The 14,702-nt window shown below is 38.4% G+C and overlaps 1 protein-coding gene across 1 annotated transcript in view; it reads right to left on the bottom strand.

Annotated features, from left to right (window-relative positions):
* Nucleotides 1–14,702, bottom strand: part of TNS3 (tensin 3) — a 101,464-nt gene that overhangs the window by 65,076 nt on the left and 21,686 nt on the right. The window lies entirely within an intron of this gene.

The following is a 14,702-nucleotide window of genomic DNA, read 5'->3' as shown; positions in this document are numbered from 1 at the left end:
AATGTCCGGTAATTAAAAAATCAGATGGTTACAATTTAGGAACAGGAAGATTTTAGTCAATGGTAACCAACAGCTTAGTCTGTATCTGTGGTGGTTCCAGAATCAAGAGAACAACAGAGACACCAATGCATTTCAACATCAACTCTACCACACACTTTCAAAATACACTTAAAATAGGATTTTGATTATGAAGCTTCTGGACTAGGAAGTTTTTCTAGGAAATACTGCTTTAGAAAAAACATTGTTTCGGAATTGTACCCACAGTGGCAATGAATCCGTTGGTTTATAATGCCAAGAAAAGTGGTCTGGGTGGGAAAAAACATCATTATCAGACACACTGCCAAGTTTCCATTAGCTAAGATACTTAGACACTGGAGGTTATATATGAGAGATTTAATAAATTTTAGCTAATAATTAAAGTGCAATTTTTTAACTTTTTAAGGATTAGGTGCTATTAATTGTCTGTTCATTTTAGCTGTTTTGATGCCTCGGAAAGCCGGAATCAAAACTCAGTGGCCTGGGTTACTATGAAGCAGGTATCCTTTATTGCAGCGCTGGGCACACAGGGGATCGCTCCTCCCAATGGGTACATGCAAAAGACCAAAACACTCCTTTTCAGAACAAGTCATCAGGCTAGGGTAAGAAGAAAGCAATTCTGTTGCCATCGAATTTCTTTACGGGCAACGTCGTACGCTCAAGTTTATGGTGTGCAAATTGCATGATGAAAAAGGCTGCTATATGCATGAGGCTGAATGTCTGTCTACAGGTATTTAAGGACAGTATTTATGAAAAAATACCACATTTAAGGAAAATACAGCCAAATGACAGTTTCTCACCCTCTTTCATGCTGTGATTTCTCATAGGCTCTCACTACTGCTGGGCCAATGAAGCACACTTGGTGTGGAATTATTTAAAACAGTTACCATAATAAATAGAAAAAAAAATAAATCCAAGAACCAACATTAACAGTAACCATTGGGTGATTTTTTTTCTGTGTTTTTAGTTTTGAGTTTAAAAAATAGTGAAGAAAACAATGCAAAACTGTTCTGTTTTGAATAGTTGAATACCCTACCGCAAAACAGACTTGAGAGGTTACAGGTCTGAACTGGAATGCAGTTAAGTAAATACAGGAGTACTAACCTTGAAGCATTAAAAAGTCTTCCTGTCTGGCTTATCTGTTACCAAAACTAGGCACAGTGCTGTAAATCCAAACTCACTTAGCCATAAATACCTCACACCAGATGAAACATTTTAGCACACAGACTTGGTTTGTCATGCAGAACTGTTCAGTACAAAACCTGTCAAATTCTCAAGTACAGCCATGGAAGCAATGAAAAAACCTTTGTGTATTTCCCTCCACTAGCCCTCTTTGTACCATCACACAGTGCCATCCATCCAAGCACAGCAACAGGAGTACAGACAAGATGAACAGACCATCAGTGGACTACTGATCTGAGGGTCTTGCACATGTGCACTCTTGTAAGGTTCAGACATAACCCTGCCTAGTAATAAAAAATTATCAAATTTATTCTGCATGTTGGCCAGAATGCTGAGCAACACTATTTGAGCACCTCCCAACTGTGAAATCTACAGCTTCTGTTCTGAAAACAATACGTAAGTTTAGCTTACCAGTAGCATCTCTACTTAAAATTATGCCACTTCATTTGGAAAAATACTAAACAAAAAACACCGGAAAAAGAAATAAAAACAGTAAACATACAGTCACATAAGTACATTATATGTCAAGAATTGTTCATGTCCCCTCTTCACATTTCCATTTGAAAAAAAGAGTTTTTTTCCAGAAAATCAGGTGGTTTTCATTTAAACATCTATACAGTATCTCTACTGACAAATTGCAAAGTGTAAAAAATTAATTACTGAATATATTTTAATGGTGCTAAGAATTAGCACTATTGGATGTAAATATCAAACCAGCTTTCAGCAGAGGATGGTATTTTGGTTGCTTATGATCTTTCTTTGCTGTTTACTTTTTAAGTATGCAAACAAGGTCACTCAGGCGCTTCTTTCCATTGGATGTTAGATTGAATACAACAGCTTTACAATATTCAGGAGTTTGCTGGGGGTTGGTTGTGTTTTTTTCAATTTGTGAACAATTTACATTTCTAACAGACTGTTCCTTTTCACACTGCATTTACATATCAGTACAAAGCTCGGACTTAATCTACTTCAGAGTTCTGAAATGCCTTTTAAGTAAATCTGAAAGCATCTTTTTCTGATAAATGTAAAAGTTAAATGGTTGGTTTTGAACTGAAACAATGCCAGTTTTGATCTGAGCTACGGTTTGTAGTTACTAAGAAGTTACTGTAAAAAGTTTCATGTTTCTCTGAATAGTTACCATTAACTGGTTTCAAGGAGGGGTTTAGGAATGTTTTAGACAAGTAAATCAGATGAAGAAAAATTTTGCTACAGGAATTTCTCCCTCCCCTAACCTGTCACATAGAAGAATCAAAAACGTCTTCTTTGCAAAGTGAGCTTTTCCAAAATATTTAACAGTATGGATCTCTACTATACTTAAGAACTGCATCTGTACTCAATAGAAGCCTGATTGAAGGATTGTACTACTGGAAACAAGAAGAGTCTTCCTGGGACTTTTCACAGGGTTTGGCTCAGGAACAAAAATTTCTTTAGAACAAAATTTCTTTAGAACAAAATTTGTTTAGAACAGAGGCAGCAAACTCGAGAGACTGGAAGGCCAGGAGAGGAAAGCTTACACACAAGTCTGTATATGGAAACACCTCATATTTATGAGGAAACTCAATCTGATCTGAAGCTTCAGCCACTGTAACCATGTTTTTGCTACTGTACAGTTCCTGTTAAAAATAAAATATCTGAAATTTTATATTCTCCTAAGATGACCAGAACCACCTTCTATAAGAACTGATGACTGTGAGCTGTCCGAATCTCCCAATTACTACGTGTACTAATGAGTCACACAGCCCTGTCAGAACTCAACACATTGCAGGAGGGATGATGTCTGCATCTCTGAAATTATTTGGCACCATACAACTGGCATCTAGCTTTTGTGTCTCACCCTGTTACCTCAAGATTGTTGCTATGTGGATGCCAGTGGATTAAAAATTCTGAACAGCTGTGGACATCAACACTATCTTATTCAACATAAGCCTAACTGTGTTCATAACAAAGACAACAAGCCAAGGTATACCACTTTTAAGAACTTCACAATGAAGGAACCTAGTAGTTTGAAATATTTTATACACCCTGCATTATTATCCAATATGTGTAGCTCGTCTAAATTGGAAGGAAATGCATATATGTCAGAGGAGAACCAAGGACTAAACAAGGAAACGATTTACCGGGATTTCCCAGTCCTGGACAAACCATTTCAAGTGAGAACCCATCTACATAAAAAAGGCATGTAAGCTGCACAAGGGAAACACAATCAGTAAAGCATGGGATCTAGATGACCTACTCAGGTATCCATACTTGAAAGTCTAGTCCAGTGCCAAGCTTCAAAAATCCGTGAGGCAATTTGTCAAAGGATTGGCTCCCCAAACAGAGGTGTGCACTGGTCATCAGTAGGTTGGTGAGTCTAACAGAAAGTACTTTGGGTATTTATGATAGAACTTGAGAAGGCATATTTTTACCTGTCTACAAGTGAAGCAAGAAATATAAATGTTTGGGACATGCTTATTTTTGGTTGGGAACTTAAAGATGCACACGGTATTGTTAGACTTCAAAAGGAAATACCTATGACTGTGGGACAAAATAGTTTAATTGCAACTAAACCATTTTGCTCTAGAAAGCAGCTGCCTTTTTAGAAACCTGTAATAGTCACAGAAATTTATCCCTCTACATTAAAAACAAATGAGAAAAAATAAGACTCACAGCTAAATAAAAATCCAGATGCTCCAGAGGAGTTTGGATATTTGAACTTGCAGCTCCTGATCATGAAAATCCAATGGATATTGCATATAAGAAATTTAAATTCTTTTCAAATTTACACAGTTGTAGGAGAGCATTCTTAGATTAATGTGGTGTAATTTTAATTCAACTTTGACCAGCACTTAAATGTAATTATTTAATTCAGCAAGGATTTAAAAAGAAAAACCCTGGTGTGTAATGCTGAACAACATTATGAGCTTAGTTTTACCTTGAAGTCCGTAAAAATTTGTCACTGCAAGTCCAGTGGAAATAATACAACTTACATGAGGTAAAAAAGGTCAACTCCACCTAGATTTCTTCCTCTTGAATCGATTTAAAACAAACATGAAATGTATCATGAGGCAAAAATCAGTTTTATTTTAAAATATAGCATTTTTGTCCAGGGGGGAATTACATACATGGTATCAGACTCTGTTGACAGAGTCAGCATTTACACATGCACACATCAGTGGTTTTACCCAAATGTTATACTGGGCAGCCTGAAATATGTTTCTGAACCAGTGTAACCCAGAGAATACTTAGATCTGACTTATTTTAAATTGAAATAACGACCACAAATCTATCTCCTCTATCATAATAGAGAATATGCAAACAATCAAAAGAAATAAAAGATTTAGATTTTTATTTGTGTATATATACATACAAAATACATATATGTACATTGTTTATATATATGTGCTCCCTATAAACTACATATAAAAACATCTAAATTATATATATAAATTATATATGTACATAGTTTATTTGTTCATAAAAACAGGACAAATAAACTATTCAAATACTATAAACCTTCAAAATATGAGGCTTTGAAGTTGTTCTCTTATTCTATAACACCTTCACTTATATTCTACCTTCTTCTAAAGCATAATTTTGGAATACCACTGTACTAAGACTTTCAGACTTTACTTTACTCTGGACTTCATCCATGTTTTCCCAAAAAAAGTGACAGACAACTGCCAAACTGAAGCTATGCATATACAAGCAGGGAACATTTTTGTATGAAGGAAATGAGAAAATACACTAGCAATGCAAAACTTTATTCTGTGCACCTCTCTAAGTAATGGTATTGCAGAGGCCATATGCATTCAATACCTCATCTTAATGCACATTTCTTCCACAGAAGCAACTCTCTAAAATGCAGGAGTAACACAGCTGTCAAAAAACAAGGGACGTTCACAACAGTGAAGACCTAAATCATACTGGAATTCAGTTAACCAATCCAAAGGGCCCCACTTTCAGCCCAACCTCTCTTTCCTAGGGGCTGTTCAAACTCCCTGAACTGCCCAGGCTGAAATCTGACAAAATTCCCACACTGAATCTGAATTACACACATAAAACCGTTCAGGGACTCTTCTAAATGAAAGCTCAGAGCAAAGGGTGGGTATGAATTTTCACTCCCATACCTAATACACAAAGAGCAACTTATATAAAAATTAGGAGCTGAAATACCAAGACATACCAAATTCAGTGGCTTCCTTCCAAGCCTGTTTCCTGGCACTTCCCTCCTTGAAAATTCAAATACCCAAAGACAGGTTTGTGAGTTAAAAAGAGGTTTCAGTCTTTCAGCCTTTTGGCTTGTCCCCACAGCTATCCCCTGTCCATTCACCACTTGTGAAAACATACAAACGCAAGCCAGCTAAGCAAACGTATATACCACAAATTCAGCAAGAGATGTTCTAACCCCGTCCACCTGAACAAAAAGAAGGTTGCAAATACACAAACCTTTGCACACTGTACCCTTGTTCATGTTGCAGCAGGAAACATTACAGGAGATTTGGATTATTTTTTTCAACTTCATAAATAAATATTTCTACCTTCGGGCAAACCTGGACAAGCCCAGAGCTGCATTCCTTCAAAGCTGAAGTGTGCTTGTCTTTTCCTTTCTCCCAGCCTAATAAACACAGGCCCTCATTCCTTGCAAACTCTTCTCATAGAATTCCTATAAAATCCATCCAGAAATACATGTGGTTTGTATTTCCATCTCTTGAACCATAACAAAGCTTCTTACCTCTTTACTAGGCACGACCAGGAACTTTCTGCAATGGTCAATCATTGGCTCGTTTAAATCAACTAATATTCACACTTGCACTGACGAAACCTTGCACTGAGGAAAGCCACAGCTAGGGCAAGCACACCGGTTTAAAAAGCCAAGAAATGTCTCTACTCCTGCTGTTTGAATTTGAGTCGCAGCTGCTGTTCAAACTCCTGGAGGTATTTGTGCTGCTGAAGCAGCGTGAGACTTTCATCAGCCAGAAAAAGCAAATGAAAATGTAAACAGAAGAGAAGAGCCTGAGGGAACAATCAGGTTCAATGAAATCTGAACTCTTGGAGCCAAGGAGGAGCAGTAATGTGTTGGCTGAAAAGGTAATTCAGTCAGTGAGCTATTTCCTTACAGTGTTGCTTTTCTCAGTCTGTTTCAATATCCAAATGAAGCTGAGTTTCAGCTCCCGGATCATATGACTACACACTTCTGATTGCTTGCTTTTGATGTTTTTTTTCCCTTCAACAAACAACCTTTAGAAAACGTTGTTCTTCCACACTGAACAATCAGGTCAGATACTCATCCACATCTGTAAATTACTGGAGTTCTCAGGCAAGAAAAGGTTTCTGCAAGTCCTGCAGCAGTAACACTTATTTTTTTACATAGCAGCTGCTGCTCTCAAGCTCCCAAACCCCAGTAGATTTTGACCCCTTCCCTGAATCAGCTCAAACTATGGGTAGCTAGCCTGTTAGTGAACTAACAGCTCTATCTCACCTCGTGGCAGCCCAGAAACTTTAGCTCTCTTATTACAAACGTATGCATGATTCACTACCAGACAGCCATGCCCCTAACACAACACTCATATATTTCAGGGACTGTAAACACCTTAATGACTTCTCAGTTGAAGGATAAAAATGTCTCTTGCAGCCACAAAATAGATCTACCTGATTACTGCTTATGAAAAAGTTAGAAGTTGCACCCTAACTCAGGAAGTACACCCTTTTCTGTTCAATGCTGCTGCTTTTGCAAATCATGAAGTGGCTGCACATTAAAGCAGCAAGACTCTGATAAAGCACAAGCTATGCCACAGTACTTTCCCAGAACGAGAGAGCTGACTCTCTCCTCTTGGACCGTTAAGAATTGCTTGTAAGCTGCTTCAAAGATACGGAAAGTAACAAAAAGGTATGTTCAAAACTCTTGATTGCAAACTAATGAGTCTCACTTACAGTGCAAATTTAGCTTTGATCTCACTGTATTTTGTTTCTCTGTGAGGATAAACCCCCACTGTATTCCTTGTTTCAATTACAGGCCTCTTTTTCTCTGCACTTGGATGCTGGTGATCATGGATCATTAGCCCTCAGCATGCTCGAACACAGACTGAGGTCCAACACCAACAGCCAGACTAGTTAGATTACCATAAGAAACCTAGACAAGGTAGTATCAGCTCTGCATAAATTAACTTATCCTATAGATAGGTTGCCTGCAAATGATTGAGACAGATCACCATGCTGCTGAAATTTTATCATTCTAGATATCCTTAGTGGTCCTCCACACAAACACCTTAAGAACACTTCGGTAACTCAGGCAAGTCCTGTATAACTACAGGTTAAATCTATCCATGGATGTGTTTAGAAAGATGTTCTCAAACTGTATCACTCAACTGGTTTCCAGGCCTTCTAGGACACATCACCCTCTGCAGTGGGTACTTCTGGTTGTGTGCACGTTCCCACATCTGAGAATTATCAGATTACTGGTTGTGCCAGTATGGTTCAAGTCAGGTATGGAACATTTAAATTCTGTAAGCTAGGCTACAATATATACCTCTTCAAAGCTTTTATGCTGACTGTTGTGAGTATAGATGATATCAGGTCAAACACAGAGTGAAGGAGAAGAGTCATGCAATTAAACTGATCACAATGAACTGACCAAAAGTTTTGGGAAAAGAGTATATATCAGCATTATGAATCTGTATCATCTCAGACCTTTGCATTGCCCAATCATGATACTTTCTACAATTTGGGAACCTAAAACTGCATTTAGTGCAACCCCCAAACTGTGATAACAAGTAGGTCCTGATTTAGTAAATTGGTCCAAGGCTGCAAGATCAGTTCCTGGTTCACAAACATTAATCTGGTAGACCTTTAATACCTCTTTAGAGTACTGTAATTTCAGAATAACAGAATGGACTGAAAAGGAAAATATAGGAAGCCATTTTTTACCATTTTCTTTCTTCCCTTGAATGCATTGGCAGGTATTACTGATACAGCTAAGATTCTGCTGTTGGTCACTTAAAAAAATAATTATCTCATGGTTTGGAGGAATTTATTCAATCACATTTTTACTGTCAGAAGAGCCTGTGGTTTTTAGTGCTACAAGACAGTAGTATGCTTCATTCTGTACAGACTGGCAAATATAATGGGCACCTCTTAAAACGGAGACCTTGAAATCAGAAGTTGTAGAAGTCAGGAAGACTCAGTCTTTCGTTCTCTCTTTTCCAAAGTGCTATGGTTTTGTGTGGCTGGGTTCTGGGAGAGGGGATGGGTGCTGCAATGGTGGCTTCTGCAAGCAGCAGCCAGAAGCTTTTCCTAGGCCCAACAGAGTAAATACTAGCTGGCCTCAAGGCCAGACCCACTGCTGATGAAGGCCGAGCCCATCAGTGATGGTCGCAGCACCTCTGTGAATCATATTTCAGAGAAAAAAAATGCAAGCAGCCACTTTTTTCCACCAGAGAAGGGAGTGAGAAGATGTAAGGAACTGTGCAGACACCAAGGTCAGTGAAGCAAGGGGGGAGGAGGTGCTCCAGGCACTGGAGAGAAAGATTCCCCTGCAGCCTATGGAGAAGACCATGGTGGAACAGGTAGTGACCCTGCCGCCCATGGAAGATGATGGGGAGCAGAGAACCCACCTGTAGCCTGTGGAATGTCCCCAGGCTGGAGCGGGTAGAGACATATGGCAGATTCTGTGACCTGCACTGGAGCAAGCCCCTGACAGAACCTGCAACTTGTGGAGAGAGAGAGAGAGAGATAGACAGAGAGCATGAGTAAGCGTGCCTCTCAATGTATATTTTCTCCCCTGCTGAAAAGGTCAGCATCTGGCCTCCACCACACAAATTCAAGAAAAAACCCTATCACCAGCACATATATGAAGTGGTTGTGTAAGTATTAACACCTCTTTGGAAACACATGCAAGAGCAAAAAAACTCTCTCTCTCCATACCTATCTACCTATCTGTGGTTGAGATAATTAAAGAGATTAATTATTTGCAGATGATGTTTGTAACAGAAATCTTTCCAGGAAGAGTACTCAGTTCTTCAGTACCTGCTGTGTGTGTTCAATGGCAGAAACTAACATAACAAAACATTTTGCACAAGCTGTAAGCAGAAAGTCATCAGGCCTTTCTAGTCAACAGAACATACGTGCCAATGGGAACAGAAGGTTGAACACTGCACCACAAAATTACTAGTTTTCTTATAGGGTGGTGTAGTGGCTAGCTGAAACTCTGAAGCAGTACCAGAAGTCGTCACTGAAATGAAGTCCAGCCAAAAAAGCAAGGTGCATGCTGTTCAAAGACCAGTTAAAATGGGCAGTAATTATACCCAAACCCAGGAATAGCTGCTCAGAACAATCTGATTGCTATAACTTCATGTTGACCTAAGAAACCCAAGAAACTCCAACCACTTTCATGCTGAAGTCTGTCTTTTGTAAGTCTTCCCAGAGATTTACCATTTGGGGATTATCATGAAGCCAGTATAATGAATCACTAGTTCATTCATGTACATGAATTCACGAGACAGTGTGACCTCTTACATGGTGTGAAAATGGCACTATGGCCAATGATGTCCTCTACTCATATTTTTACTGGTTACTGGACTGAACACTCACATAAGAAAAGCACAATGCACAAGACAGTTCAGTGTATGCATGCTTGGGTACAGGCAGAGGGGTCTTAATTGCTTCTCTTTCTGCTCTTATGAAAGTCACAGAAGAAACAAGCACCTTATTTGTACGAATTTATTTTGGTTTGTTTCCTCCAGTTACACGCTCAATCTCTGATGCTGCTATGCTAGTTTTAACCCCAAACAAGTAAGGATTTAAAGCAAATAAAGATATCCAATACCTACATCATCATGAAAATTATTTATCATTGTGTAATGAAGCTAAACAGGTGGGATGTTCTATCGCCTTCACAAAAAGGAGGAAGAGTTATTTGGGAATAGGTGTACAGTCACCTGCCCCCCACCCCCAAACCATGAAAATAAGAGATTTCAGCCCACAGCAATCTTATCTAATCAAGCACAATCTTGAAAACACACTGTGTGAATCTACACTTGGTCCCTAACATATTGTGGTAAAAAAATATTTAAACCACAGTACAGTTACAACCAATACTGTTTTAAAGGACTATAGAGAATTACTGATTGCTGCATAAAACCAAATGAAGCCTTGTAATCCGCTGTTTGCATTCAGTATTGTTGTCATACAAAAGAAACCATTTTGTATCAATTTATCTCCAGCTCATTACCAGCCTCATGATTAAGAAAACTAACCAAATGTAAACTACATATATTAAGAAAACCCGTAAATTAAATATACAAAACTTCAAGAAATAGAAGATACAGGTTTCCTCAGAGAAAATCCATTAAAGGCAGACACATCAAGGCATTTCAGATACTTTTTCAAGCTAGCAGCATTTTATAGGGTAAATTTTTCAGTTTTCTATAGATGCTTCTATTTTCACTATCAAACAGAAAAAAGGGGAATTGTTGCAGGACACCTTTTCATCTCTACTGCCTAACAAATCTCCATTTGTTTCAAAGAATACTGCATTCAGCTGGTGACTAAAAGCTGGAATTACCATCTATTCACTACCAATTTATCCTTCAGCTTCACTCACCAGAAATGGCATCAAAACTGCTGTTTTCTTTGGTAGGTATCTGCATTCCTGTTAAGGTACCAAAGCCAAGCAATTTTGCCTCAGCCCTTGAGTTTTGCAACACTGAAGGGGCCCTCTGGGAAAACAAGTGTCTAACTACAAGAAAGGGCACCTCCCTATTGAATAGCTATTTACTTTGGGTTGAAGCAGAGAAAAAATTGCAGTAAATGTCAAACACCCCATCTAATCACATGACACCAGTGCATACTAGAACATTGGTTATTCCCTACTTAGAAACACTTCTCAGATACTTGTCCTTTTCTGAAAAGAAAAAGCAAACTACATTATAAATATTAGGCAATTTTTGACTACAAAAGGCATGCCCTTTTACAAAAGATTAGAAAATTTGGAAAGAAACGCTCCTGAGATACAGCAATTTGGATTCCCTCAGCCCTACCCTATTTTGCCTCAATTAAAACCATCCTTTTGATTCCAAAGTGTTTTTTTTTTCCTTTTGTAATTATCAAATGCTCTTAAGCAAGAAAACACACTTTGCTAGGAAACAGTGAGGTTCTATTGAGAAAGATACTTAGTTCCTGCCTTGTAAAGACTTGCTAAAAGTCTTCTTGTAATTTTAAACAATTTCTAACCTGTGCATGTTCCTTTCTTTCCACAGGTTGGAAGACGAGAGTGCAGAAGGATTTAGTGGTTGTTAAAATAAGAAATATCTTAAAATGGAACATCTTGTGCATGTGCATTTCTATTGTCCATCCACTGAATTCAGTCAATCTAAACTTAATACTGTTTTCACCATCTACAACCCTTGATGCTTACCAGTTTTCTTTTTAAAAAAACAATGAAATTAAACCAAAAAATCTCCTGTCTAGACTCACACACAAATGGCAGTATAGCATTCCAGTCATACTCATCCCACAGCCATCGTCTTAAAACACAGTTGTTCCTTTTTGTCAGATTCATTCTCTCTTTAGAATAATTTTAGAGTGCTACCAGGATACTTAGAATAAACCTGGGATAATGCAGTCATAAACAGTGCAAGAGGAAAAGCAGCAGTCATTGTTTCTTCTAATTATTCATCTTCTCTATCAGAATGAGTTTCTGTCTCTTTGGAAAGACATTTAACTTTTATTTTGGTATCTGATTTGATTTTCAGAACACCTCAGAGCCCAGGCTTGTACCAGAATCTGCATTTCCAGCAGGAGGGAAGTGTTCATTCAACAGTAGTATCTTTTGCTCACTATGTCAAGTAATAATCCTGAAAATTATCACTGAGAACTAAAAAAAAACTGCCTCAACATAAAACAAGTGAAATCTTTTCCATTTACCTCTTCCTTCTGGTCAGGAGAATTTTTTTAAAAGCTAGCTGTCACTTGGTATTTGAGAGAGAAATACTAGTAAGGGTAAAGCATACGAAAAGTTTTTTGGGGAGGGGGAAGGGATTGTTTGTTTCTTTCACTTTTCTGTTCCCACAGAAAATATTTCACCCTCATTTGTCACTACTCTCCTCTCCCTGCCCTTACTGGCATAATCACAAGCAGTAATTGTTTTCATTAGTTTTTAATGATAACAGTAGCTATTAAGCCCACATTAATTTAGGCTATCACTTCACTTTAAACTACACCCAAAATATTATCATGAACAATCCCAATAATCAAATCATAAAGGAAAGGCATATGATCTTAGTAATCAAAAGACAGACAGTGAAGTGTAGCTGTAGGTATGTGAACTACACATTCAAGCTATAAACTGAAAAGCATGATTATCAAGAGGAATCGGGACACATTTAAAACTCCTGAAATAACAGAAGACACTACTCATCTATGGCTACAAGTGGTGTGTATTTTTGTGGTCAACTTGCTATTTTGCACCAAATGAGCAACTTTTTGTAAATCCATACACACCTAGTGTATAAGTGATGCCTTAAGGAAAAAAAAACAAAAACAATACTCAGCAAGATCAAAAGTAACTTCTGTTCCTTCCTGCCCACAAAACACACACAAGACTTGACACATACCATGACTTTAAAACCACAGGAAAACCAATGGCAACAATCTCAGACTTCTACATGGCAGTAGGAAGACCTTCTGATTCTTGTGATTCTAAATCCTACATTTGACTGCATACTTTTAAATCAGTGTAACAGAAGCCTCTGTGATAAGACAGCATGATGAGGAGGGAATCTGATACAAACTTAGAACTAGAAACTGAAAATCTACTAAACTTAATGAAGTCTACTACGAAGGACAATTAGTTCAGTATACAAGAAACACTTCCCGAAGGATCCAAGGGATCTGAAGAGAAAGTTTGGGTTGGAAGATCACCTAGTTCCAACCTCCTTACCATGGACAGGGACACCCTCCACTAGAACAGGCTGCCCAAAGCCCCATCCAACCTGGCTTGAACACTGCCAGGGAGGGGACAGACACAACTTCTCATAGCAACCTGTGCCAGGGCCTCACCACCCTCACAGTGAATGAATTTTTCCTCATATCTTATCTAAACCTACCCTCTTTCAGTTTAAAGCCACTACACCTTGTCCTCTGACTGCACTCCCTGAGAGCGAGTCCCTCTCCTCCTTTCCAGTAGGCCCTTACAGGTACAGGAAGGATGAAGTAAGGTTTCCCTGGAGCCTTCTCTTCTCCAGACTGAACAATCCCAACTATCTCAGCCTGTCTTCATAGGAGAGGTGCTCCAACCCTCTGATCATTTTTATGGTCCTTCTCTGGACTTTCTCCAAACTTCTCAATATCTATGCTAACACATCGTATTTATATTGTATCTGAGGTAATTAAAATATATCATGCACACAAATTACACATGGAAGACAATTAAGTGGCACATTAGGACATCTGAACATCAGGAAAACAAATCATCACCTTCCCGTACTGATGCAGTTATCTACAGTGCAATACCCAGGGATGGGAAGGTCAAATCTATCCAATCTAATCAATCTTAGCAATTAAAAAAACATTTACATCAACACATTGCTTGCTGAAGGCTATGTATATACAAAGGAGGAGGAGAAGGATGGGGCAGGATAAGGGAAGGAAATTACATGGAAACATCTTGGGGAGAAATTGAGACATCTTCTTCAGCCAAGATTCAGCCTCTCTTGATATTACTCCTTCTAAAAGATACTGCAGAGTTGTCCAACTATAAAACCTCTGGTGACTCTGAGTGCTCTGCCTGCCCCAGTATGCCTCTGCTCCTAAAACCCTCATTGATACAGTCATTATGTGGCCAATGCTGAAATCAGATTATAAAATCCGATGGAAACTGAGTCTATAAAGCAGCTAATTAATTATCCTAGCACTACCTCTTATTTCATAACATGAGAGTTGTCAGAAAAGAGCTTTGTCATCAATTTAATACCTTCTCTCACGTTTTTATTTGCAACAATGTCAGGCTTGCCATGTGTACTGAGGTGTACAGACACAGGTGTGACATTCTGAGTCTGTACAGGAAAACTGAATCAATAGAAGCACAACATTCACTCAAAGAAAGCATCCACACTGGAGTCAGAATCTGCAGGCTTTCATCTTCTGCATGTGTCAGCAGACTACAGAAGAACAATCTAAGAAATAAAAGGGCAATTGGGAAACAAGTAAATTGAAGAGAGGAAATATGCAAATATGCACACTCTTTACTGTTTGTTTCCCTTTGTGTTTACTTTACAGCCTAGTGCAATTCCCACAACACCCCAGACAGCAATGAGTACTGAAGGCTACTAACTCACCACATTTTGTTGCTCTTAAAATTCCAAAACCAAAACCAAACAAGCAAATTTACAAATAATATGCTGACTCATATCAACCATTTGTGTCTCATTCTAGTTCAGCACATTAACAATGATCCCTCTTCAACAACTGCTACAGCTTTCTTTCCATTAGAGCCATTAAAGTTAAAT

Source organism: Gallinula chloropus (assembly GCF_964237585.1).
Source record: "Gallinula chloropus genome assembly, chromosome: 2".
NCBI classification, from domain to species: domain Eukaryota; kingdom Metazoa; phylum Chordata; class Aves; order Gruiformes; family Rallidae; genus Gallinula; species Gallinula chloropus.
Note: the sequence above shows the minus strand (reverse complement) of the source record. Positions and strands in the feature narration are given on the sequence as shown.